This window comes from Lutra lutra, chromosome 1 (genome assembly GCF_902655055.1).
Source record: "Lutra lutra chromosome 1, mLutLut1.2, whole genome shotgun sequence".
Lineage (NCBI taxonomy): Eukaryota > Metazoa > Chordata > Mammalia > Carnivora > Mustelidae > Lutra > Lutra lutra.
In genome coordinates, this window is record NC_062278.1 from 48,632,643 (window position 1) to 48,647,658 (window position 15,016).

General features: G+C 40.4%; 1 protein-coding gene across 2 annotated transcripts in view; it reads left to right on the top strand.

Annotated features, from left to right (window-relative positions):
• Positions 1-15,016, top strand: part of COL8A1 (collagen type VIII alpha 1 chain) — a 154,229-nt gene that overhangs the window by 65,419 nt on the left and 73,794 nt on the right. The window contains exon 2 of one of the 2 annotated variants that reach the window (XM_047723005.1): positions 12,386-12,560. The exons of the other annotated variant lie outside the window; for it this stretch is intronic. The gene's annotated coding sequence lies outside the window, so the exon portion shown is untranslated. The remainder of the gene's footprint in view (positions 1-12,385; positions 12,561-15,016) is intronic. 2 annotated transcript variants of the gene reach the window in all.

The window sequence follows — 15,016 nt, forward strand, 5'->3', positions numbered from 1 at the left end:
AGCAGAGGGAGAGTACCAAGATGGCATCCATAGCCTACACTCCTTGAAAGTAGCTCCAGTAAATGTGTGCCAAATCTGAAGCTTTCCTCTCAGTCTGAAGCCCCAGGACAAGCAAAGTAATCTCCTTCACAGAAAGATTGGAAGGTGTGCCTCAACCCACTATCTGTGCAGTGCTGTAGAAGTGGTAGCCTGCCAAGAACTGTCTTGCCATGTCTTTTGGGGCCCAGGAACACAAGCCTTTCTGGCAGCCAGAGCTAGGTGATCAAGAAGCATTCCCTAGGTATTAGCAGCAAGAAGTAAACACCAGATGTATGTAAAGCTCTCCCAAGGAGACATTGGCACTCTGGAACATGGAAGAGAGTGAGCACGAAGATATCACTCACCCTCTGAGGTCTCTGGAAAGAACTGTAGTCAGTCCTTGTGTGTGTGTTTAATTAGAAATATGTCCTTCAGGTCATAGTCATGATGATTACCTAATATGCCTCCCTCACAGAAAGAGTCATCTCCCAGGTCTGTTGCTTCTTGCTGTATCCTGGAAGGGTGCTAGATGTTTAAGAACTCTCTCTTAATTGGTTATGGTCCTATAGGACCCATGAGCATAAGCCCCGCTGGACACCAGAGCCAACTGATAGAGGAAATAGTCATAAAACTCAACATACCGGACAAGGGTATGAGCTCCTTTCTGGGTAACACCAATCATTACAGTCCCATGTGACCAGGAACACAAGCTCCCCTGACCTCCACAGTCAGGCAACCAGGGACATCCCCTGGACAACACAAGCTCTCTTGTAAGGCTATCTTCCAGAGGATACTGGTGTTTTAGAGTGTGGTAAAAGAGCAATTAAAAAATGGTACACACCAACCAGTCTCTATCTCTGGAGAATACTCCTGCAGATCCCAGATGTTTGTGTTAAATCAGAGGGCTGCATATCAAGCCAAGGTTTTAATATAAACAGGTGAGCCTCATCTGCTTTAGCTCTAGGTGGGATTTGTTATCTCTGAGCTGGGCCTGGGCTGGGTGAGTCTGAGCACACGGGGTCCTTTAAGATCTATGTTCCAGATTGCCATTTAGTGGATCTTGGCACATCTGTCCCATTGATGTTCAAAATTAGATGTTTTAGGGTAAAATAGATGAAGGGGATTAAGAGTACACTTACTGGGACACCTGGGTGGCTCAGTAGGTTGTGTCTGCCTTCAGCTCAGGTCATGATCTCAGAGTCCTAGGATCAAGTCCCACATCCGGCTCCTTGCTCAGCATCGAGCCTGCTTCTCCCTCTGCCTGCTGATCCCCTTACTTGTGCATGCTCTCTCTTTCTGACAAATAAATAAATAAAATATTAAAAAACAAAAAGTACACACTTATTGTGATGAGACTAATTAATATATAGAATGATTGAATTGCTATATTGTGCACCTGAAACTAATACAACACTATACGTTAACTATACTGGAATTAAAATAAAAATAAAATAAAATTAATATTTTGAGGATTCATCTCTCAAATGCTTTTCTTAAAAGTTGAGGTGCCCAATGTGGGTTTTAAAAACTTTACTCCTCAGGGAGAAGCTCCAGGTTTTGAGTTCCCTCCAGTTGTGGGTGAGTGTGGTAGAGGTGGGGTTTATGACAAGATTGTGTGTCAACCTCTTCAACCGTCTTTGATGTAGTTTTCTTCTCATTTGTTCAAGGCATATTTATCACTCAGTCTGCTTTAAGTTTTTTAAGAGAAAATTGTTCCATATATAGCTTTAGACTCAATATGTCCGGAGGACATGAGTTCGGAAACCAGAACCTGAAGTCGTTTTTTATAGACATAATCAAGGAAGGCCTCAGTGTAAAGGTCACATTTAAGCAAAGATCTAAAGGAAACAAAGGAGGGAGCTCTGAATATTTCCAGGGAAGAGTGTTTCAAGAAGAGGGAATAGCAAGGACAAATGCCCTGAACAGGGGTGTATGCTTGGTGTGTTTGAAGAATAGCAAGAAAGCCAGAGAAATTAGAGTTTCATAAGCAAGGGGAAGAATGGTAGAAGCTGAAGCCAGAGAGGTCCAAGCAGATCCTTATAAACCATCACCAGGACTTTGGCTTTCACCCTAACAGACAAGGGGATTCTGTGGGAGTGTTGAGTAGAAGAGTGATTGGATCTGACTCATGCTTTAAAAAAATCACTCTGGCTGTTCTGTTTAGATTAGACTTTAAAGATCCAAGGACAGATGCTTGTATTAACTCACGAAGTATCATGAGTTATGAGATTTGTGCTATTTTCCATTTTGCGCACGACAAAACTGAGAAAAGACAGATTGTAAATGGCAAAACCAGGATAATAGCCCAGGCAACCTGGCTCCAAAGGTCATGTGTTTAATTTCTCCACTCTACCACTTCTCAAGATAGACATCAAAGGCTGAGGCGAGGAAAATTTATGCAAATGTCATTGGAAGGAGACCACTAGGGGTAGTCCTAATTGAGACGTTTTGCTTCATTCCACTCCCATTATCTCATGGACTGTATTGCACTTTGTAGACAGTGAGTCAGAAAGACATGCCTGGGTCAAATTTTTTTTTTAAGTCTATTACAAGTCAGGAATATAGGAGTTATTGGCAGAACCTAGTAATAACTTTGTAGCATGTATCTAACCTGTCAATTACAAGAGTGGAAGGGGACCTTGTCCATTTCCTTGCCTGCACCTGTCCAAAGTTAAGCGAAACATGGAAAGGACGAAGATTCCTTTTCAATGATCACTCTGTCAATATTACTCATAAGGGATTCTCACCCTTCATTCCCAGATAACTCAGATTTCTCCAATTATTTAAAACTTATAAAGAAATTGGGGCGCCTGGGTGGCTCAGTGGGTTAAGCCGCTGCCTTCGGCTCAGGTCATGATCTCAGGGTCCTGGGGTCGAGCCCCACATCGGGCTCTCTGCTCAGCGGGGAGCCTGCTTCCTCCTCTCTCTCTGCCTGCTTGTGATCTCTCTGTCAAATAAATAAAAATAAAATCTTTAAAAAAAAAATTATAAAGAAAATTTTCACAAAACTTGTATTATAATCCTGTCAAATCTCCTCTATAATTCTTTTAAAGGTTAGACACCTATCAAAATTTTGAAAAGAAAGTTATCATCATTAAATCTTTTTACCACCACCCTTGCACACAAGGAAGCATAATTAAATTAGCTCCTTCTGTGATATCCCAGAGTTTTAGATCTCTCAAAATTAGAATTCATAATACTATTAAAAAGCCATCTTTTTTACATAAATCATTATTAAAATGTTTATCTAAATCATTAGGTTAAAATGTGGTTACTTATACATAAATAATTACGTAATAAAGTTTTTACTTCAAGCATGGTGTTTTCTTCTCATTCATTTTTAAAGATTGCCAAGTCAATTAAGTAAATCCCACCACACAACCAAAACCCAATTTAGCTCAATGAGAATCTGCTGAGTGCCTTAACACTTTGAAGGAGACACTAAAGAAGTACTACATGGAGGGTTTTCCTAAACTCAAGGAATTTACAACCTGATCACAGAGCAAGTGTATATATCTTATATCAAAAATGAGGAGGGGTACCTGGGTAACTCCATTGGTTAAGCATCTGACTCTTGGTTTTGGCTCAGGTTGTGATCAAAGAGTTGTAAGATAGAGCCCCACATAGGGCACCATGCTCAGTGAGATGTCTGCTTAAGATTCTCTCTCCTGCTCCCCCTTACCCCAACTTGCACAAGCACTCATGCACTAACAAAAACAAAAACAAAAAAAAAAGGGAAAAAAATGCCAAGATAGTAGTTAATAACAGTCTTGAATATGCAGTTCAGCTGACCCTGTTCCTCAGAGCAGTTCTGGACTCAGCTTCCAGGCAGCTCAGCGCTGCCTCTGCCTTCACTCCCTCCTGCCAGCAAGATACTTCCATTCTCTCTCCGAGCCCTACAGACTATGAACAATCTGTTTCATGTTATATTATTACACTTCTGCACTACCCTTCTGAATCTCGAAAATTACCTACATACATCCTAGGAATGTGAAAAGACTTTCCTCCTCTCACCATCAGAGCACCCCTCCACTGATAGAAGTTTTGATAGATTTGAGAGAAGAAAGAGGCACCAGTACTTTTGAACATGGATACCAAGAACAAGTATCCATCACAGTCTGTGTCCAGGTACAGTGGAGGCAGCTTAGGACAGCAAGAAGGTAGGTGCTAGTTGTTGGGAGTTTGGGAAAGAAGATATTAAAAGGGAAAAGAGTTACCCAGCAAGGCATGTGGGTGGATATTCTTTCAGATTTGACAGGCAGGACCCTCTACCTAGGAAACAGATAGCAACTTAATATGTTATTCTGCTCCTGGTCCCCACAAAACAAGCTAATGTTAGAGTCATTTGATTCCTAAACCTGGTTTCCCATTACAATCCTCAGGTAGTTCTAATGTACTGACTCACTGTTAGAGTTTATTTATTCATTTAACAAATGTATGGATCTCTATTATGAATTAAGCACGCCTCTGCGAACCAGACTGGTGCCTAACCTCCATCACTTCTATAGGCAGTCAATGTTCTGAGTTCCCGACCACTGATTTCCCAACAACCATTGGGAAGTCTTCTCAGATGTAAATAGAGGGTTTCTTATACTCTTTCTCTATTAGAATTTGCATGCTGTCTTCTCCTTAATTTAAGGAATCATGAAAGTCCAAAAGAAGGGTACACACCACTTGATCTTATTTATTTCTCTCCCTTTGAATTTGAATTATTTGAATGATGGGAAAAGCTCATGTGACATCATTTTTTAAAGATCCCAAAACAGAGATCTACCACAGTAGGGATTGAGAAAACTACAATACAAGGTAGATCATTTGATTTCCATAGTAGTCTGCCCATAAAGAATATGGTTTATGTTTTAAAAATCGGAAGAAGTTATAAGTTCACTTTTCTTTAAAAAGCAGGATTTCATTCTGATTTGCAGGTGAATAAACCCCTGCCCCCAGGTATAATCTTTTTGGGGGCATAATAAACAAAGTAAAAGATGAATAATTTTTTATTTATTCAATTCACCCAATTTTTTTTTAAAGATTTTATTTATTTATTTGAGAGAGAGACAGTGAGAGAGAGCATGAGCTAGGAGAAGGTCAGAGAGAGAAGCAGACTCCCCGTGGAGCTGGGAGCCTGATGCGGGACTCGATCCCGGGACTCCAGGATCATGACCTGAGCCGAAGGCAGTCGTCCAACCAACTGAGCCACCCAGGCGTCCCCAATTCACCCAATTTTAACATCTTTCCAGCATAGAGCAAACATTATGATAAATACCTATTTTTAAATGTCAGTATATTTTTTCATAGCTTACAATATTTTTTATCTCTTTCTATAAACATGTTAGGCATTTTAGGAAAAAGTCCAAATTGTATGGTTCTTAATCATAAGTATAGTGAACTGGGTGACAGGTAAGTAAATTACTGTTAGGTCAGGAAGAAATGTAGGCCGTGTACATACTTCAGCAGAGCAAAGGGCAACCTAGTCTTGTCCTCTCTACAACCCCCCAAAAAACCACACACATTTGTGTTTGCAGTTGTCCTCATTAGTACTGGAAAAACAGTAATAGTGCGAACTCTTAACAGAAACATCAGAAAAGATGTTAATCTCCAAGTTCAGGTCTTCTATTTTCCTAACATAATCTTATTTGAAAGAACAAGGAAATTTTTCTCAATGAAAACCAGCTTTGTTTCCAGAGTGCTTTTCTTCTCTTCTTTTTTTTCTCCTTAGTTAGAACCCAGCTAAGCAGAGTGGAAAGTTCAGAGTCTTTTTCTAAAACACAGTGTACTCAACCATACTTGATACGGTCATTCTCCCAAGGAAAAATGGAGAAAAATTGCTGAACTCCGGACAGTATTCCAGAGTGAGAATTCCAAAACTCTAAACACATTTTCAGACTGATGGCCTTGTGTTCTTACAAGATGACCCTTCTGTTTGATCATTATGAACAGTTCTGACTCCTTGACTTGGTTTGGACAGTTAAGTTTGGAATCAGCCAGCTGCCACGTCCATAGAAAACAATTACATCAATTCAGTCACCTAAATGTGCATATTTTCATGTCATTTTTAAATTATTAACTCAGACCTTGGACATTTATACCTCTGCACTGGTAGATTTAATAGCTACTTAAGAAAGGTATATAAATGTGGCTGTTCACTAGTAATAACTAGGTTTACTTGGTATCACTGCAAAGGGGACATTCTCATATAAAGTGCCAAGAAAGAGAGCTAAATTTATGTAAGGGAGTTCCCAGGAGCCTCATCAATCTCACTGAATGACCAACACCTTGGATTGACTTACATAATATGTGTTTTTTAAATGTTTTGCCTTCCCTGTTCCTTGGGGCAGCTTTTAATGAAGCAGACAATGCAGTAAGATCGAATAGGTTAAAGAGAAAGGAAGAAGAGGAGTCAAAGAGGAACTAGGGGTAGAAAAGTAAAAGGGAGTGTGGAGAAAGAAGGTACACCAAATGCACCTCATGACAGGCTGTATAGCTGTGAGGGGCAGGTCATGCATCAGGCCTGGATCTTCCCAGCAGACCATGTGCAAAGGGAAACACGATCAGTTATAAAAATTCACACACACACACACACACACACACACAACTAACCCCCTGCTCATACCATTGCTGATACCAAGAAGTAGAGCTGTGCTGGTGTGAGGAGAGGATTACAGCACACCAATCTGGGCCAAATAACCAGACCCTCAAGCCCTGAGATGACATCAGGTGCCAGTTCAATTTCACATCCCACAGAAGAGGACTTTCCTCTTCGTAATTCTGTTGAAACCCAAACTCCTCAAAACCTCAGCGAGCTGAACATTATCCTCCTTCTTCATCCTGTAGCAACCCATCATTTCTTAGAAAGAGCAGGTGCATAGCTCCCTCCCAGAGAAGCCTTGTAGGCAGCTTCAGGAAGAGGTCACTGCGCTGTCTCTTGCTTTCTTGCTTTTCTTGCATTTTGTTTTGGTCCTGATGCACTAGACAGGGGTGTAGGAAAGTCACTCTGATCCACATGATGGGGCCCAAGTCCTGCTTAACATGGGGCATTATTCCAAGAGAGAAATTTGAAGAAAGTGCCAACAAGTAAGGAAAATATAAAATAAAGAAAAACAAATAAATAACTAAATTAAATGACTGCTAGTCTACATCAATGTACATATGTTTAACAAAATTATAGTAAGCACCTATTAAGCACTTCTTTGTGCGCATACTGCTCTAAGAACTTTGCATCCATTCATTTAATCCTCCCGACAGCTCTGTGAGGTGGATACTATTACATGTTTTGCAGATCCGTAGCTGAGGCACAGAGGAGTTAGGCTTTCTCCACAACTCACACTGTTAGTAAGAAATGCAGTCAGGTTTAGAACCCTAAGGGTCTCACACCAGAGCAGAGCTTTCCCATCTGTGAACTCCAACATCCACTTCTCCTCACCCTTCAGCCTCTGATACACATTCCTGAGGCTACCACTTCGTACCTCATTTCTTCTTGGGTTAGCCTGATTTCCCCAACATTGAAAAAAAAAAAAAAAAGAAAGAAAGGAGGGGTGCCTGGGTGGCTCAAGTGGCTAAGCCTCCTACTCTGAATTTCAGCTCAGGACATGATCTCAGGGTTAAAAGATGGAGCCCCTCATGGGGCTCCGCACTCAGTGGGGAGTCTGCTTAAAAGTCTCTTCTCTGCACCCCCTCCCAGCCACATGCACGCACACACACACACACACACACACACACACACACACACACACACGGGTGTGCTCTCTGTCTAAAAAAAAAAATTAAAAAGAAGAAGAAATATTAAGAGAAAACCTCGGAGTGTTATTTGTGCTGCCCATACATCATCCCCAACATTCTTCTCAAAGACACAGCTGCTGGTGATATGTAATGAGCAGGCAACTGAGGAAGGACTGAGCAAGTTCTGTTCTAGAACTGGAAACTGGAAAGAATTCCAGAGACCTCAAGACAGTCTGTGGTCAGGGATGTAACTCGGATGAGAGTGGCTATCCCTAATTCTTCATTTCTCCTTCGCTGCTGGGTCTCCATTCCTCTTTGCCTCACATGATATAACTCAGAGATTCACTTCTTTCTCTTGGTCCAATGACCTGCCTTGCCAGAAACTCACCAGCTTGAATTCTTCTGATGGCAAAACCTTCCTCCTGAGGTAGAGCCCACTTCTTCCACCCATCTTTGATCTCTGCAGAATTTTTTTTTTTGAAAAACCATACGGGCAAACATAGCAAACTCCTTCCACATACTTGAGATTCTACAGCAGCTGTTTTGGAACCCCACTGAATTTTACATGTGTCAGTAGAGCTCTGCTGGAGAGAGCCCCCAGAGCCCTGTTGACACCTCACGGCAGAGTTTCACAAAATGTTCTAGGAAGAGATAATTTTCTAATTATACCACCAAGTCCTTCTTATGAAGGCATTTTCCAACTACTTCATTTCCAGTGATGGGAATGTCTGAGGGTGAAATTAGACCCGGAGTGCATACTTTCCTTTCTCCCTGTCATTTTTTGGTGTGTGCGTGTGTGTGTGTGTTTCCATTTTGGTGTTAGGAAGTTTTGCCTGAAAAGCTAGACCTTGCTTTCCAAGTGCTCACCTGAGAAGGCAACCCTACAAAATGTTCTTTTCCTCAAACATCTGGAAGCAATGGAACTAGGAGTCTTTCCCTAGACATACTGTATTCAAGTCCCCCTAGGAAGGAAGTCCATCATTCTGTGTCCCTTTTGCCTCTCTGTAACTTGTTTCTTCCTGCTCTTGCCTGACTGGACAGCTCTTCTCCAACCACCAGTTAGGAAGGCAACTCCTTCTCACCCTTTAGAACTTGGTTGAACTTCAATACTCAAGGCAGCCTTTCCTGAGCCATTCCAGCAGTGTTTCCAAAGTGTGGCCCGTGGACCACTACATAAGAATGACCAGGGACCAGAAAACCAAATTATAACAAATTCCTAGGCAATTCATATGCACAGGAAAGTTTAAGAATCTCTGCTCTATACTGAATTAATTCCCATGCTCTACCCTTCCCTAGTCCCTGTCTACTCCTTCCTCATGTTGGTAATTGACTCATTCAACATCCTCATTCTATATCAGACTATAAGCTCCATCAGGACAAGGGACATTACTGAATTTTAAGACTTTGGCACTTTCTAGTTTATAGTATATGTTCAATAAATATTTGTTGATTTGAACTAAAGCAAATCAATTTCTTAGAACTGTTCTTTTAAGTAATCTTCAATTTGAGGAATTAATCTACTTCTTTTTTTTAAGATTTTATTTATTTATTTGACAGATGGAGATCACAAGTAGGCAGAGAGAGAGGGGGGAAGCAGGCTCCCTGCTAAGCAGAGAGCCCAATGTGGGACTCGATCCCAGGATCCCAGGACCATGATCTGAGCCGAAGGCAGAGGCTTTAACCCACTGAGCCACCCAGGCTCCCCTCTACTTCCATTTTTAACAAAAAGTGATAAAGCCAATAAAACAACTTGTATGAACAATTTAGTCAGATACCAGAACCAACAGGGTGATCGTGTGTCTTTCTACGTTGAATTTGACTTCCTATCCATTCTGTTTGGTCTATGTGATCACCACCAATGTTCTGAATGGCAACAGAGGCATTATCTGGTAATTAAAAAGTAATTTTTACCCAGAAGATAAACTTTTGTCAAAATGTATTTTGAAAGATTTTCAAGAACAAAGCTTAAAACAAAGCATTTTTTAATGAAAATATAGTTAAAGAATGACAATGATGCATAAGGAAATTTCTTTTAATCACACATCCAAATCCCTTTTCTTATATGAGGAGAGACTGGCTATTTAACTCACTAAAATGTCATAGCTCAAAAATTAACCAGTCAGGAAACAAGAGGTGTTGGCAGGGTTGAAGAGAAAAGGGGAACCCTCCTATACTATTCATGGGAATGCAAGCTGGTGCAGCCACTCTAGAAAAGAGTATGGAGGTTCCTCAAGAAGTTGAAAATAGTGATACCCTATGACCCAGCAATTGTACTACTGGGTATTTACCCTAAAGATACAAATGTAGTGTTCCAAAGGGGCACATGCACCCCAATATTTATAGTAGCAATGTCCACAATAGCCAAACTATGGAAAGAGCCTAGATGTCCATCAATGGATGAATGGATAAAGAAGATGTCATACACACACACACACACACACACACACACACACACACACACACACACCACAGGAATACTATGCAGCCATCAAAAAAGGAATCTTGCCATTTGCAACAACGTAGATGGAACTAGAGGGTATTAGGCTAACCAAAATAAGTCAATCAGAGAAAGATAATTATATATGATCTCGCTGATATCAGGAATTTGAGAAACAAGACAGAGGATCATAGGGGAAGGGAGGAAAAAATGAAACAAGATGAAACCAGAGAGGGAAACAAACCACAATAGACTTAGTCTCAGGAAACAATTTGAGGGTTACTGGGGGGGAGGGGAGTGGAAGGGATGGGATGGCTGGATGATGGACATTGGGGAGGGTATGCACTGTGGTGAATGCTATGAATTGTGTAAGACTGATGAATCACAGACCTGTACCCATGAAACAAATAATACAGTATATATTTTTTAAAAGATTTTATTTATTTATTTGACAGGCAGAGATCACAAGCAGGCAGAGAGAGAGGGAGGAAGCAGGCTCCCTGCTGAGCAGAGAGCCCAATGCAGGGCTCGATCCCAGGACCTTGAGATCATGACCTGAGCTGAAGGCAGAGGCTTTAACCCACTGAGCCACCCAGGTGCCCCTACAGCATATGTTAATTAAAAAAATATCAAAGAAAAACGTCATAGCCCAGAAACAGAATTCTGGGTCATATATTAAACCAGAGAAAGATGACCAAGGAATTCTGAAGCAAAGCACTGTCATCTATGAATCTGGGATAATTCCCAGACCTTGACAGGGACTCCCCAAATATTCTCTCTCCACACACCAACTCCAAAGGAAAATAGCATCCATGGGGGAGGAGCAGGTGGTGACAGAAGGAAAACCACAGTACAAATAAAATAAACCAGCTCTGTTATGTTCATGTATTCTCTAAGTACCAATAACAGGATTTAGTACAGAAAAATAACAAAATTACAACAATTTTTTTTAATGCTAGTATCCACATAGATGTAAATGGTAAGTATTCACCCTTTCTGGTGGCTGAGTAATATTCCATGGTAGGTAGATATATAGATAGAGATAGAGATAGAGATAGAGATAGAGATAGAGATATACCACATCTTCTTTATCCATTCACCTGTCAATGGACATCTCAGCTCTTTCCACAGTTTGGCTATTGTGGACATTGCTGCTATAAACATTGGGATGCATGTGTCCTTCGGATCACTATGTTTGTACCTTTGGGACAAATATTATAGGAAAAAACTGAGGGTTGCTAGAGGGGACATCGGTGGGTGGTGAAATAATTGGGTGATGGACATTAAGGAGAGTACATGATGTGATGAGCACTGGGTGTTACTTTTTTTTAAGGATTTATTTATTTGGGGCACCTGGATGGCTCAGGGGGTTAAGCCTCTGCCTTTGGCTCAGGTCATGATCCCAGGGTCCTGGGATTGAGCCCCACATTGGGCTCTCTGCTTGCTTCCCCCTCTCTCTCTGCCTCTGCCTCTCTGCCTACTTGTGATCTCTGTCAAATAAATAAATAAAATCTTAAAAAAAAAGATTTATTTATTTATTTAAGACAGAGAGAGAGCAAGTAAAGGGGAAAGAGGGAGAAGCAGACTTCCCACTGAGCAGGGCGCCCAACATGGGACTCAATCCTGGGACTCTGGAATCATGATCTGAACTGAAGGCAGACATTTAAATGATTGAGTCACCCAAGCATCCTGAACACTGGCTGTTATATGCAACTGATGAATTATTGAATGTTACATCTGAAACTAATAATGTGCTATATGTTGGTTAATTGAATTTAAATTTTAAAAAAAGAAAAAAACCAATATTGCACTATATGCTAAGTAAAATTTAATTTCATTCTTTTCTATTTCTATTTTAAATAGAATAGATTCTTTTCTATTTCTATTTTAAGTAAAATTTTTAAAAATAAACTAAACTAAAATAAAATGCCAGTTATATCCTAATTAGAAGGACTTTGTTCCTGGACACTGTTTCTAGTACCCCATAAATAAAATCCCCAAAAATAGAGGGAGAGGTTTTCACTGACCTTCCAAGAGTTAAATCTACTTGGTAGCTATTGTCAGGAGGAACAATCAGTCTGCTGACTTTTTATAATAATGTTAATAATGTTAATGTTAATAATAATAATGTTAATAATAATGTTTGGGCCAGGCACTGGAATTATTATTATCATTATTACTACTACTCTTGTAATTATTCTTATTTTATAGGTGAGACAGTAGAGTTAGAGACTCTAAGTATCTGGCCCACAGTCACACAAATGGAAAGTGATAAAGTTAATATCCTGGCTCTATGAGACGAGGGCCCATGCTGTCTGCACTGTGAAGGACTTGGGAAACTTCCGCTGTTAAGTCATAATTTCTTGATGAACTGGGGAAATGTGAGGTAGAAAAAAAAATACAATATTTTCTTCTATGATTTCTGGTCCCCTCCGGGGTCTCACCTATGGGAGATGACATTCACCATTTTGGAATTCTTTCTGGGTACTAAAAGGCAAACCTGTCCTCAAGTCAGAAATGTGAAGTGTCCTGAGGAACTTTGGTTGCCCGGGCAATTTATTATGACAATTCTAAGACTCTTTTCTAGACTTTATTTTCCCCCAATGGCAAATCTTTGCAGTTGATGGGGCACTGATTAAGCACTGCCCTTTCACTTCTTTATCTCAAATATGAAATCACTTCCTTTTCTGGTTCAGGATTAAGAAGGTAATTTTAAAATCTTCTTTTTTGACTTGGAGAAACAACAATAACAAAAGTGAGAGGAACAAAGAAAGTGACTTGTGATAGCCATTCAGTAATTACAGAAAAATGGAATTAAATCTTAGTCTAAAAATGCAGAGAAAGTGAGCCACCTTAATAGAAACAAGTGTAGTCACCATATGATTGTTTTGTTTTCAGCCCTCTAGAACCCTTTGTCTTGTCTTCTCAAAACCCTTTCCCCTTTCTTTCTTTTTTTCAAAACTCCTGGGATTTTTTTTGCACATCTGCAAAACCAATGTTAGTTCCAGGTTCCTATTCTGGTGATGAACCAATCTGGCTTCCAGTCTCAGAAAAGAAGCCAGTTCTGGCCAGACAAACAAATGGAGGTGACCTAATACCTGGGGGAAGTGGGAGGTGGGGCCTCTTACTGATAAACTGTAAAGGATTTCAGGCCCGTCTGGTCCTCAGACCACAGACAAACTGAACCACATCAGAGCTCAGAGGCCATTGATGGGGTCGTGGAAAAACAGGTGAATTTTACTTTCAAAGCAGAGGGAGAGAATGTGGATAGAGAAAAATTCTAAGAATAAGCTAGGAGAATAGTTCTTTTTTTTTCTTCAAGTCTTTATTTAAATTCCAGTTAGTTAACATACAGTGTATTGTTAGTTTCAGGTGTACAATATCTCCCTAATGATGATTTATGCCTTCAAACTAAGGCTGATTAAAAAAAAAAAAACAGCATTTGATGCTATCAATAAATTGAAGTAATGTTCTTGGTTTGTGACTTCTCTTTCCACTAATAAAAATATTTGAGTCTGTCAGGTTTTTGTTGACCTCTATTAAATTCAGGTAAACTTGGAAGTGAACAAAACTGAAAATCTGTACTCTTTGGAAAGGGACAAAATTATACTTTGGAATAAGAGATTTTTAAAGGTCAGAAGAGAATGCTCTTAGGGCCATTGGGGCAGAAACCAAAAGGGGTTTATTTTCCTCACCAGTGAAGAAAAACTAAGCTATTTGTGACTATCAGAGTGGTACTTAACTTTGAGGAAAAAGTTTGCAAACAATTCTTGGAAAAGCTACCTCTCTAAGAAGATGGCATTTTTATGAATTGAGGGAAAAGGCATGAGCAACATATGGAGTACATTTCCCCTTATAACACTGATCTGTTTAAAATTGAGGGAAAAACCTCTTGGCAAGGTGTACTGGCCAAGCCAATGGCAAAAGTCATTTCGGTTTATCCTGATTCCTTTCCATGGTCCACCTCCCAGCCTGCCGGACATCCGGGCCCTTGATTTACAAGCACTGAATTGAAAAACAAGCCGCTGAAGATGCCTAGAGAACCCCTCTTTCCCTTGGCCTGTGTTGTGTTTTTGCCCCATGTCTGCAGATGATGTAAGGGAAAAGATCTAAAGATTTTCCAGAAACAAAGTGAATTTCAAAGAGCATCAGAAGTGACTGGTTTTTGAAGCGTTGCCTAGCCTAAGGAAGACCTCACAGAACTGGGAATCTGGTATGGAACATTTCCAAAGGCAGTGACTGCCCAGCGCAGTTTGCCCTGGTCTCTTCTGGTTTTGGCACTGAAGGTCTGGTGTCCCTGGGAACTTCTCAGTCCCAGACAAACTGGGACAGTCAGTCACCCCAGTAGGAGCCTCTGGATGTCTTTGTGTCTCAGACGTTGAGAAAGAAAAGTCTTAGCAGTGCTCAGAACAACCTGTCTAACCTGAACAAGGGAGAAAATAGAAATAATAGAAATAAAAACTTTGAGAATAGCAGTTCACATTCATAGAGTCCTTGTTTTGTGTCAGGCCTCTGCTGGGTGCTTTGTAAACATTATTTCATTATTAAGTTAGTTCTGCTTACATCATTGAGAGTCATTTATTATTGTCCCCATGTTGCAGATAAGGAAAGTGAGGAACAGAAAAATTAAATTAACTTGCCCAAGTTCACACAACCAGTAAGGAGAGGGCCAGAATGAATATCATGAAGTACCCTGAACTTGACCAAGAGTGATCCCTCCCACCCAAATTCAAAGTCTCCTCATGCCCCATGTGCAGCCTGTTTAAGCTTTAAGATGGAAATGGAACAGACATATTTCTTCTTTTTTTGCTATCCTAGGAACTTGCTAAATGCCAGATGCTC